Raw genomic sequence first — 13449 nt, 5'->3', positions numbered from 1 at the left:
CTCATCAACCTGGCATCTGACCCACTCGAGTCTGATGTGGTCTTCAGCTAGCAGCTGCACCGCATCTCTGGCACCAAACGTAAGCAATACCATCTTCTGCCCGTGGGAGTTTGTCTTCCAAACAAAGGTCTTATATTCAATGTCATCTTTATGGATTAGATAGCTAGTCTTGTATCCAATAACGATGTGAAGTGAAATTAATACCACTGCCAAGATGAAAAGCGCTTTGTGATTATATTCCTCTGATCTAATAACGGTTTACCCATTATTGAAGACCACCGTCAGCTGATGTATAAGTATGGAGAAAAGAGTTTGGACAAAAAAATGAGTGTAGCCTGTGAGAGGGAGTTTGGAGGTGGTTGTATATATAATATGTTCATGATGAAACAAGAGATAACCGATTTGAAACATCTATAGACTACCATGGGTAACAGTATACCTTGGTAGTTTTAAACATCAGCAAGCGAAGTTTCATTAACTTTTATGATTGTCTTGATGCAACTACCACTACCAGCTCTGATGTGCAGATATTTATAACCTTTCAATTATGGGCAGAAACCAGCTAGAGTATATAGAATAAGTTAAATAACACGGTGATAGTATAAGAATTTAACTAGCTTGCTTGGCCACAACAGGAACTCTTGTAACAGAGATCAAGAATTACGGAAAACATCAATGTTTTTCAAATTTTGTCAGCAAGTGCTCCACATAAACGATTAACATAAAAAATAGTAACGATTTGTTGGTCTAAAACTGATAAATTGTGTTAAGAGAATAAAAAACACTGCATTACAATTATCATACATTACTCCTTACAATCGGTGGCTCTAACTGAAGGGTGATCCAGTTAGAGGTTACAATTTTAAGTTGGTAGCACTGGTTCCGTATGCAAGATAAAAAGCTGATGTTTTGTTATTAGGCACTGTTGTGCATTGACATTTAAATTTGTTGTTATGGAACTATATTCGAATGAAGAACTTGTTTTAATTGTAAAAACCTTTTTCAAAAATGGGGAAAACTTTACTAACACGATTCGAGCACTGAGAAATGATTTTGGTAACCATAACCGTCCATCACGTGCGGCGATTAGAAAACTGATTGATAAATTTAATGTGACGGGTTCAGTGTTAGATGTTAAAAGACCAGTACGCCCTCGGAGTGGCCGATCAGTGGAATTGCTGCAACAAGTGCCAGTGTTCGAGAAAATCCGTCAACCTCAATTCGTCATCGTTCCCAGCAATTAGGCCTCTCCTACGGTACAACTCAGCACATTTTGACTAAAGATCTACATTTGCATGCGTATAAGATCCAATTGACACAAGAATTGAAACCGGGAGATCACCAACAGAGGCTTGAATTTGTTAACTGGGTGTTAGAGAATACGGTAATCAACGTGATGAAAATTTTGTGAACAAAATCATCTTTTCTGATGAAGCTCATTTTTATATCAATGGCTATGTAAACAAACAAAACTGCCGCATTTGGGGAACTGAAAATCCTCATGCTATTCAACCGAAAGAAATGCATCCAAAAAAGGTAACTGTTTGGTGTGGATTGTGGGTTGGCGGCGTGATTGGTCCTTACTATTTTGAAAATGACCATGGCGATGCAGTTACAGTCAATGGAGAACATTATCGGGAGATGATAAGCGATTATTTTTTGCAACAGTTGGAAGAATTGGTTGTCAATAACGAGTTGAACGACTTGATGTTTCAACAAGATGGGGCCACTTGTCATACAGCACGAGAAACAGTGCAGTTGTTGCACACAAAATTTCCCGACCGTTTAATCTCTCGTTTCGGTGATCAGCATTGGCCAGCAAGATCATGTGATCTCACACCAATGGACTATTTTCTTTGGGAATATTTGAAGCAGAAGGTTTTTGCAAACAAGGCCAACTTTATTCTGGAGCTGAAGGACGAGATTCACAGGGTAATCCATCAAATTCCACAACAAATGATCGAGAAAGTGATGGAAAATTTCATCAAAAGGGTTGAAGTCTGCCGGGATTCACGTGGCGGTCATTTGACAGATATTATTTTCCATGTGTAATGTCAATCTTTAATAAATGTGTATAAATAAAAAAATACCTTGTAAGTAAACTACAATACGTATTATTTAATTTTTAAATTTAACCTCTAACTGGATCACCCTTTATATAGATGCTGGTCTTAAAAAGAAACAATACCCCTGCACTAGCAAACCTACAAACTAAGAAAATGCCATTTGCCTGTTTGGATTTTTCCTAAAATATTTCCTCAAACTTGTCAGATTTATTCCCTATTAAAATAATATTAGGTTTAATGATTACATACTTAGCTTTGCTGCTACAGGTTTTACCTTACCTTTAGCAGAAAACCTAAGTATGTATTGATAAAGCAGGGTTTTTCATGAAATCTTAATAGCTTAAGGATAACATAAATACATTTGCCAAATTTGATCAAAATGTATCATACAAAAACAAGCAAACTACAAAACAGTTTACCAATTCTTCATGAGAACAAAATGGGAATTTTAAATTTACACAAAACTATGTTTCTATGTCGGTCTACCGATGTCTTGGATGGTCTCCCAAGACATCTTCTGCATCTCGGAAAAAAAAACTGGTCGTGGGCAGATTCCTCGAAGCTATCCTGGGGGGAGCGCCGGTGGTGCCTGCCGCACTTGGCATGGCTCATGCAGAGGCATCAGTTAAATCTATGATGGGGCTGATTGCCTCAGCTTGGGATGAGTAAATGCCCCACAGGCGCCCCTGGTGTTATAAGTGACCCGTATACTGGTGGACTGCCAAGATCCCGGATTTGTCGTTGAGCTGCCTTGAGAGCTAGATAACTCACTACGAGGGCCAGGGTACCCGTGGATAGACGTCATCCATATATGATGGAGACGTAAGGTGACAAGGAAGTCTTTCCGCCGGTCCATCACACGGAGCAAACACAACTGCTAGAAAAAACTAAGGAACAATGTCGATTCCAACCCGTGGGGCCTGGTCAACCCGCTCTCCACCTTCCGTCATGGATAGACAAATCCCTTTTTCCGGCTCATACTGCTGCACCCACAGTGTGAGTTTGGGAGGATGGACGATGTCCTCTTCACTCATAAGGAGCTGGAGACTGCGGACTATCCCTTAAAAAAACAACAAGGCTCCTAGAACTGATGGGTTACCTGTTGGCGAGGTTCTTAAGAAGGTGCTTTTAATTTATAAATAAATAAATAAAAACGCCTTTATTTAGCAAGCATTCCTCAGTACATACTGCTTTACAGGATAACTCTTGTCAATTTAATTACTAATACTAAATACAACTAATAACAAAAAGTACATAATCTATTTACAAAATTTGAGGTCCTTTCTATACATTTCTTTTAGCTTATTTCTAAAAGCTGGAACACCCAGCAACTTAAGATCACAGGGGAGGTCATTTTACAACTTTGGCCCAAAGTATGAAAAACCTCTCCTGCCAATCTCCAGCCTCACTCTCGGGAAGTGAAACAGCTTTTCCTGTCGAGTATTGCACCGAGGCACCCGATCGCGGGAGACCAGTCTTTCCATCAGGTAAGCTGGTTCTTTTTTGACCAGTACCCGATGAACCAGAGTGCAGGTTTGCATCCTGCATAAGGCTGCTGAGGGCAAAAGACCGGCAGTTTTTTCAAATTCAGATATATGATCGCGTTTCCGCATACCATATATAAATCTTACTGCGGTGTTCTGAATTTTTTGAATCCTTTCCATGCCCTCATTCGTGATGCTGTTGCCAGGAAAACAGTATTATAGCACTGACAAGAAAATTGATTGAATCAACTGAATCTTGGCTGACTCAGGTAGGATGGTTCGGCATTTGTACAGACCCCGCAATCTACCCAACGCCAGCTGGGAAACATGGGTGATATGATCAGAGAAGGTAAGTCCACTGTCCAGTACTACACCCAAAGTCCTGGCAGTGTGGCTCACCTTCAACTCCACGTCATCAAGTTTTATCTGCACGTCTCCATCAATGATCAATTGAACATAGTTGGGCGGAGCAATATGAAGAACAGTGCATTTCTCTCGGTTTAACTTGAGACCATGCTTCATGGACCACTCACTGACATTCGCCAAATCCAAGTTCATCCTCGCAACAGCTTGGTCAATTGAGTTGACATCATAGGATAAATGCATCTGACAGTCATCTGCATAGGCGTGCACATTGCAGAAGTGCATGCAATTGGATATGTCTGCAGTGTAAAGGGTGAATAAAATGGGACCCAGACAGCTCCCCTGCGGCACTCCCCGGACTTTGTCAAGGGGAAGTGAAACATCAGCTCCCACTCTAGTCACCTGTTCTCTTTTTTCCAAGTACGACTGCATCCAAGCAATTGCATTATCCATAAAACCAAGATGTCCCAATTTAGCATGAAGTAAACTATGTCTTATAAGCCGGGTTTACACGATGCCAGTTGGCGAGACAATTGTCTTTGCCAATTGGCATCACGTGGTTTTGGAATTGTCGTAGGCCAGGCAAGTTGGACGAGAACCTGTTTACACGTAACCAACACTTGCCCAGGCATTTTACAGTGAACCAGGGTACTACTGCCAAAAGACAAGACAGTGCTATTGGCCTCTACACTGTTTACACGGCGCCAATTGTCACGACAACTGGGTTTTTGAGGGGTGGGGGCCTCACTGGGCCCAGCTCATTGTCCTCAGTCTACTCCTGGAGACAACTGAATTTCGGGCCAATTGGCTTGCCAATTGGCCCGAAGTGTTTACACGAAGCCAGTAATTCCAAGCCAGTCAGTTGTGTCCTGACAATTGTCTCGCCAACTGGCATCGTGTAAACCCGGCTATAGAGTCAAACGCCTGTGAATAGTCAAGCATCACAACAGAGCTACACCTGCCCCGGTCCCTCGCCTCAAACAAGTCTGCAAACATATTCACTAATGCAGTGCAGGTACTGTGGTTTCTTCTAAACCATGACTGTAATTTTGGAAGGATTTGTTCTTTTTCTAAATGTTCTAGAATTTGTTTTATTGCTAATTTTTCCAGTACTTTTGATATCGCAGGCAAGACTGATATAGGTCTAAGCTCACTGAAGTCAGTAGGATTAAATTTTTTTGGCAATGGGTGTACTATACTAGTTTTCCATGCCAGAGGAAATTTGCCTGATCCTAATGATTCATTCATCAAGTGAGTTAAGGCACCAATTGCGTAAGGACAAACTGCTTTAATCATTAAAATACTCAAGTCGTCAACTCCAACTGCTCTAGAGGTTATTTAATTTATTGCCGTTTTAACATCCTTCTCTGAGACTTTTTTAAAGTTAAATAAATTAGTTATTCCTTTCTTCCTTTCTTTGTTATAAGAACCAATTAAGTGTGTGTCTGCATCAAAGAAACATCCCATTTTAACAAAGTAATCATTCATGTCATCAACTTTAAAAGTATTTGGGAGTTGTGTGTTACAGTTTTTTCCAATTAATCACTCTGTTTTAAACATTTCCAAAATGTTCTCGAATCTTTACAGTCTGCAAGGTAATCAGTAAAATATTTCTTTTTTGCCTTCCATATTACACCATTTAGTCTATTCCTAATTTTCTTGTACTCCGTCCAATCCTTATCTTGTCTAGTTTTCTTATACTTAGTTCTAAGTTTATTTTTTAATTTCGTTAACATGATCACTTCCACATTTCTCCAAGGTGATTTCCTCTTCGTAACTCGTTTTGTTACTAGAGGTGCTAATGCGTCATAAATGTCTTTCACATTGCTTGTAATAAATTCATTTATACAATCTACTCTAGTCATGTCTTTTACTTTTTCCCACTGTACACTTGCCAGTCTGGTAATCGCATCATTAAAGTTAAAGTGTTTAAAATCTCTATAAGTAATTAATTTCGCTGAGCTTTTTTCTTGTTTGCATTTTAATTTACAGTAAATTAACTTATGGTCGGTGATTTTCTGTTTCCTATAATCTATAAAATACTTGACGCATCAATTACGCCACACATATCCAGTTGAGTAGATTTTATTAGTGATAATGTGATCAATTAGTGTGGCTGACTTGGAAGTGACTCTTGTTGGTTCAGTTATATGTTGAACAGTGTCATATACTTTCAGCAGACGACGGAAATGTTTCGCTTCATAACAGGAAATCAATGTTTGTATCACCTAAACATATGACGGAGTCAATTTCAGCTGCAATGTCTACAAACAATGCCCGAAACAAGGAACCAAGACAAGTATAGCTAATTTGTGGTGGTCTGTACACGTTGGCTACGCCAAGTTTAGCACCTTTTGTTTGAAGGACCACCGAGATAAATTCTATGCATGGATCGACTCCTGTTAAATACCTTCTTTGGAAAACCAAGCCTTGCTTAATGTACAGGGCAACACCTCCACCTCCTTTTCCAGCTCTGTCAGCCCTGAGGAGTACGTATCCAGGAATCATTTACCTCGAAATGTATCGTCTAACCTTATCTTATATGCTGATGACACTACAGCAATAGTTAAATCAAATAATTTGCAAAATCTTAAACAAGAAATCAGTCTTTCTATTCTTAATTTATCTAATTGGTTTACAGCCAACGGGCTAAAACTTAATAATTCTAAAACACAGGTGATGTTATTTCAAACAATTCAGAATAGGCAAAACTCCACTGTTGAATTATCTTATGATAATAATATTATATCCTTTACTGAAAATGCAAAATTTTTGGGTTTAGAAATCGATAAGAATTTAACATGGAAAACACGCATAAAAATAGTTGGTAAATTAAATACGGCTTGCTTTCAAATGTATGTTTTGAGAAATGTAATAGATTTAAAAACTAAACTCACAGTGTACTATGCAATGTTCTTTTCTGTCTTGCAATACGGGATTGAATTATGGGGAGCAACTTCTTATTCTAAAGCAGTTTTCAAAATTCAGAAGAAATTTATAAGGATTTTATCATTTATGCCTAAAAGAACCTCATGCAGAGCTTTATTTGCTAAATATGAGATATTAACTTTGCTTTCACTTTATATATTTAAAATGATGGTGAATTTTAAAATTAATTATCAAATGTACAATGATAAACAAATCAGTCATCCATATCTTACACGCTCAACAAATTTTCAATATCCAAGACATCGCCTTTGTTTATATGAAAGATCTCCTTATTATATGGGATTAAGGCTTTACAACAGTCTACCCACTAATTTCAAAGAAATTAACAGTATTTCAAAATTTAAAAATGATTTCAAATGATACCTTTTACAGAAAAATTATTATAATATTTCCGATTATTTAAATGATAAGTAAATATATTTTAGTTTAAGCTATGTGGATTTTAGTTTTGTTATGTAACTTAGTGTTTAAGATCTCTGACAATATCACCTGTTTCACCAGCTAACGCTGGATCTGTGAAATGTTTTGTGATAATAAAGTAATATTTCATTTCATTTCTTTTCATTTCATTTCATTTCAATCTCCCGGAAAGTGAACCCGGCTTAAGCCAAGCTTCAGAAATACCGAACACATCAAAATCAAAGTCAATTGCCAGTGCAGTAATCTCAACAAAACCTGTGTTTAGAGAGCACATATTTAAATGAGCGATACACAGGTTTCTATTATTTCGTTTCCCGACAACTGGGGAGGGGCCGAACTTGAAGAGCCTAGACTCTCCCCAACCTCACAGTGAGAAGTTGGCTTCTCACTGTGAGGCAGGGGAGACTCCATGCTCAGGCCCGACGCCAGTGCCGGATCAACTGATTTGTGAGTAGCATGTGCTGCCGAGCCTCCAATCATGCGGAGGGACGCAGGAATCACCGCTTTAAATAAGGAGACCAGCCGCGACACACCACCCCTGTTAAGGTGTCTCCCATCACGAGCGAGGTGTCTCCGCGCAACCCAACATTTAGCCTCCACATGACATTAAAATTGTTGCACATAAGGTCAAGTTGCGTGTTAAAATCATAAGGAGCTTTGTATGTGATATCAGACCGAATTATTACGCTGTTTACATAGACTTTAGAATTTGGAAAATTTGTTGAAACTGTTTACATTAAAACAGCAAATCAGCCATGTCGTGGGGAGCCTCCTGCTTGCCATGACCTCTGTTGTAGCCAGGACCTCCCCTGTAACCCACCCTCAGGTTGTTCGTGCCGACATGAATATGTATTATATCTAGATCACAGTTGTTAATAGTTCCCGTTCGGGTAAAGTTAGTTGCAGCCGGAAATGAGTGGCAGCCTGCAGGTTTGCCTAGCTGATGATGACGTCAAAGCTCCGTTGCAGGTCTTGTCACCAAAGTTAAACCATGTGATGGTAAGTCAGTTGAGGTTAGAACAGGACATATAACTATACTTACAAGACACTTGCGACGGGACTAACTCGTAACTAAGGCGCCAAACAACAAAACAAATGTTCCTTACACTATGTGTATTGTCCAAACACTTTGCAATTACAAAAAAAAAAAAAGAAAAAGAAAAAAAAAAATGGTAAAATTAAAATATAACGAGATCATCAAATATCCACTATTAACTCTAGCAGTCAGTACTGCCAACCGTCCCTGATTCTCTCGGGGAGTAATCCCCTGATTCTTTTGAGCACGTACAGTTATAGTACAATAACTGACTGGCAGAGTTGGCATTTCCATTGTGCTGGAAAACAGCAAGGCTTGTGCTCTTAAGGAAGGGGAAAGGAGACCCAGAACTAACGTCCTCTTAGAGACCCCTCTGTATGTTGTATACCCCTGGGAAAGTCCTCGATAAGTTGATCCGTTCCCGACTAAATTCAGCCATGGTTGCTGCAGGGGACCTTAGCCCTCGTCAGAATTGATTTATAGGAAGGGGCCGTCAACCGTAATTGAAGAGGTGAAGCGAGCCGTGATGATAGCTGAGGATTTAGAGATATTGTGATACTATAAATTATATGACAAACCTCTCCGAGGACTGCACTATCACCATCACCACTTAACATTGCGCTCAGCTCAAGCCGCGTATATGGTTACACTCTAATACAAAAAAGTGAAGGTAATATATTTTTTCTAAAAACTAAAATTATATGTTCTTTTTTCTAAAAACATATTAATTTGTTTACCGGCATATGTTTTTTTTGGTGAAGCAGTACAATCAGCATCTGAATCTGACTCAGAACTCAAATCTAAATATTTTGACAACATGCTCACACAAGAAACTCAATAACATACTATAACGAGAACTGTATGAAACTATGCTTCCCAATATGCGATGTTAACTGTGCAACACTGATTTTTTTACCCAATGCTGCCTTCTGCTGTGTTGCACTGCACTGCCCGGACCATGCCGCACGGCTACGGATCAATATGTGCCGTATTAATAAAGTGCAAGCAAAGAGAGGCAAATTATGCAGCTTTTGGTGGTCCTAAAAATTAATACATAATTTCAGTACACTTTAATTCATCCTTTGTAATAAGGTATTTATCATCCTCCTGTAAGAAACTGACAGGAAAATGGAAGGAACAGTATAGAGAGAGGTCTTGAAATCATTGTCAAGAGAAGTACGGTAAATATTATATAGGACCAAGCCAGCAATCGAAATAATTTTAAAGGAGGAATTCTAACGTAATCCTGTAAAGCTTAGTTCCAATAATTTTTTTTTAGGAATAGACACAAAAATATTATTTTGAAAATCTATAGTTATTATATAGGAATTAATAAGTTACCTCAACATTTTAATTAGTTCCATAATATAAACAACCAAAAGAGGATGTCATGCTGGTTCGTTGGTATGTACAACCAGTTCTGTAATAGCCTTAAGTAAGAAAAGCATATTTAAAACAAATGTGCAAAAAACCAATAAATTAATAAAGTTTCAATTTATGCTCTAATTCTGCTAAACTAGTCGACTGTATTCAAATAGAACATTCTCATGTGCTATTTTAAATAAACCGCCAAAATGCCCGTCGCCTCCCACCAATAGCAGCTAAATATCGCGGAAAGGTTAGTCTGTTCCAGCAAATCGCAGTGCTTGTTCCTTTCCGTGTTGGCTGGAAGTTTTGTTTTACCATAATGGCAACCGTCGTAGAAGTATTTCTGTTTGATTTGTGAAAATGTCAGTGAATTTAGTTTGATCGTAGGAATATTCTTGTGTCAGAGGAACCATAGGTTTGTAGGTCTCACTATTATCACTAAAGTCGTCCCTATGTTTCTGCAACGCTGTTAGGTTTACAGTGACAAAAATAACCTGAAAATTTACTTCTTTTTGGTCACACGTCCACAGTTAAACTTATTTTTATTATATTTTCGTTGATATTATGATACTGTCTTTACACAAATCGAAAAGATCAATAAGCACCAAGCATAAAAAAACAGTTTCATTCTAGCTGTTGTTGCTGAAACAATAAATCAATCCTATGTCAAATAAAAAATTGTTATCAGTCAACATAACCTTACTTTATTGTTGTTGTCATTTGAACATTCAAACATTTTATTAAAAATACGTTTATGTCCTAAGAAAGGCTAGTGCTTGTATTTTATCCACCATATTCCTGTTAATCAAGGCTGTTAAGATACATCAATCACAGACCAAAATTACTTAAAATCAGTTCATTAAAATGAAAGGTTAGGCTGGTCATTGATCAATGGCTTGATGACATTGTAGCCTATATAACGTAGCCCTATTATTACTATTGTGTTGCATTGTTGGGTAAATGCATTGTTGGGTAAAGCATATTTCAGGATAGGTAACCTTCATCCGTGGTAGAAAGTGCACATAGGCTAGATGACCAGAAGTATTATGGAATGGAATATTAGTGCCCAAGGATTTCCAACTAAACACTTAAGGTAAGAAAATATATTCTTTTTTATGTTGTTTGGATGTTCTGTAAGTGCAGTGAAGTTAGGTTTTAACGTTATGGTACCATAAGCTTGATCAAGGTCTTTGGTTTTCAATGTTAGGTTAACTTAGTGAGTTAGGTTTATGTTCCAGACAATGTTTCCAATCAATTTAAGATGTGAAAGTCTTGCAAATGAATTCTTTTTTTGGTGGAATTATTGGGGTACCCTAATTTCTTTTCATTAAGTGCTAGAAACAAGAAGTTTTGCAATCAAAAGCACAAAATGTAAGGGTAAGAAATTCACAGATACCTAAGAGCTACGGGTTAAGTCTAGACCTATATATTATCACCAGTGTCAAATTAAAATTTTATTTTTGATTGCTTTTGAGTTGTTCTAGGTAGGTTTAATTTATTTGTGTAGGCCTATATTAAAAATGCTAGGCTGTCTTAACCACCCATTTACAATAGGTAGTGGTAGGAAGAGTATTAAAAAGTTGAAATCTTCTTTGGTTCTTGCCAACTTTTGTACCGGTATCAAAGTTAAATGGGGACCGTAACTTATCTAATCTAACGTAGACTCAACCTATTAATTATAAATACTTATAGCCTAATGCAGAATTCGGTAAGTAGATTTTTTTGTCACCTTTTTGCAGCAAGAGTTGACGTTATGCTTCTCCATTTAAAAAAAGGTCGATAGCTTGAGTAGTTTTTTATGACCCTGAAAGTTACGAGGGCGGTTTTTAAAGTAAGGGCCTGTTTGGTGGGGGATAAAATATGGCACTAGGAGGAAAAGCCTATGAAAATAGGTAATTAAATTGAAATACCACCCGATTCGGTCGGTAACCGAAAAAGCTTGCAAACGTCTTATAAACTAGATAATGATATAGGCCTACTGTAGGCCTAAGAGTCACTCGCCAGCGTTCATTGTTCTATAAGGAGATGGGGAAGGCGTTGTTCCAAGCCATGGTGTTCCATGCACAGAGGGGAAAATATCAGCTAAGGAAAAATGGATAGGCTATCTTGATCTTAAAGTAAGAGTCGACGCAAACAAAGGTCTTTCACAAAAAATCCCTTTGCGGTAGACTGATAAAGTCTACGTCCCCACGAATGAATGTCCTGAGAACCAGCTCATGAAACACGCACAAGAAGAACTCAAAGATTGAAGCACTGAGGAAATTAATTCAGCACAAACCACTGTATTATTTGAGAGATATGTAAGGAGACTTTAACTTAAGACAACTTTACAAAATAAAAGATAACTAGAGAAAGAGATAGTAATCCATAACGCCCATGGAAAGGATCGGACAAGAGAGAAAAAAAATAATTAGCCATATCGAACCGGCAACGAACAAACTAGGTACAACACCCTACTTAATTTTCATGTATAAGAGTACACTATGATAGGCAGGGAGGGGGACATCGTACGATACCTAGCCGGAAGCGATTTGCCACTATGTCTATCTCTGTCTCTGTCTGCCTTACCTATAAAACTACATTACAAAAATACCAAACATAAAATTAATATGTTATCCGTTGGAAAGTAATTATTTAGGTCTAATAAAATGATTTCCAATTAATATTTCTTATAGACTGAACAGTGCTGGTTTCACATATGAATCCGTAATTCGCTTGTACGCTGCAACAAAGCTCATCACAATTTACTGGCATTATTCATGAAGAGAAAGACACAAATTTCAGTTCTGTAACTGTCATTTACGCTTCACTGTGTGTTTAAAAAATGGTATAAACAATCAAATCTCAGCCCGCGTCTGACAGTGTTACAGTTTTTGATTACAATAAATGTAGGCTATTCAATGCTGACATTCATCGCCAAATGAATAAAAGGTGATGTCTGTTATGAAATAAGTTAGAGTAAATGTGCGGACAGAGTTAACTTATGTCGTGTAAAAATGGCTGTGAAAAAATTTTTCAATAGGTAGTGGTCTTCTTTGAAATGTCTGGGTACCCATAAAAAAATCAATTCCTTCTGGAATGAGCATTATCACGGCCATTTTTAAACTCCCTAGTCTATTTTTGCATTTTCCACGCTACTAGTATCTTTGCACGTATTCTTACTAGTATGACTGCTGGGACGGGTGGCGTCGTCCTGTAATCCTGCTACTAGGAGGTTACGAATTGTGGATATTTATAGGCATGCACTGTGGATGCGATACTCCCTGGTATGGATTAACGTCCGCACGAGTGAGTACTAAGACTATCCGCAGTACTATCCTGAAAATTATACCAATTCGTATACCAAGACAAAAATGTGGTTCGGATTCCACTATAAACTGTAGGTTCTTTAGTTGCCATTAGCTGTAGGCCTATGGACTATTAATTAACAGCTGTGTCTAAGGAATAAGTCGGCCTTAGTCACTAAAAAGACTACAAGATCCCGCCACTCATCCTACACTCATCTCCATTCATACTTGGCTTAAAATACCTACTTTGTATGGTCGCCATTTCATTGAAAAGTATAAAGTAGGCCTATCATAATCTCAAGCCATCCGGTGATGAATGTTGGTATTGGATATGTTTCTTCTAAAAAAAAAAACAACTTGACACTGGCCTTACCTGGAACAGGGTGAAAAATTTTATTTTTAAAAAATTATAAAAAAACACAGCAAAGCGTACATGACGGCTACAGAGCTGAAATTTGCGTAATTCTTTTCACTAA

The 13449-nt window shown here is 37.9% G+C and overlaps 2 protein-coding genes across 2 annotated transcripts in view; both read left to right on the top strand.

Moving 5' to 3' along the window:
• The first annotated feature begins 9925 nt into the window (after positions 1-9925).
• LOC128994962 (neurocalcin homolog) overlaps positions 9926-13449 on the top strand; it is a 146798-nt gene continuing 143274 nt past the window's right edge. The window contains exon 1 of the mRNA XM_054419818.1: positions 9926-10101. The gene's annotated coding sequence lies outside the window, so the exon portion shown is untranslated. The remainder of the gene's footprint in view (positions 10102-13449) is intronic.
• Positions 10754-13449, top strand: part of LOC128994963 (neuronal calcium sensor 2-like) — a 137869-nt gene continuing 135173 nt past the window's right edge. Inside the window, exon 1 of the mRNA XM_054419820.1 lies at positions 10754-10779. The gene's annotated coding sequence lies outside the window, so the exon portion shown is untranslated. The remainder of the gene's footprint in view (positions 10780-13449) is intronic.

The sequence above is a fragment of the Macrosteles quadrilineatus genome, unplaced genomic scaffold, assembly GCF_028750875.1.
Source record: "Macrosteles quadrilineatus isolate MER2022 unplaced genomic scaffold, UCM_ALF_1.0 Scaffold_5__1_contigs__length_97177068, whole genome shotgun sequence".
Taxonomy (NCBI): domain Eukaryota; kingdom Metazoa; phylum Arthropoda; class Insecta; order Hemiptera; family Cicadellidae; genus Macrosteles; species Macrosteles quadrilineatus.
The sequence above is the reverse complement of the archived record's forward strand: the minus strand, read 5'-3'. Positions and strand labels throughout refer to the sequence as shown.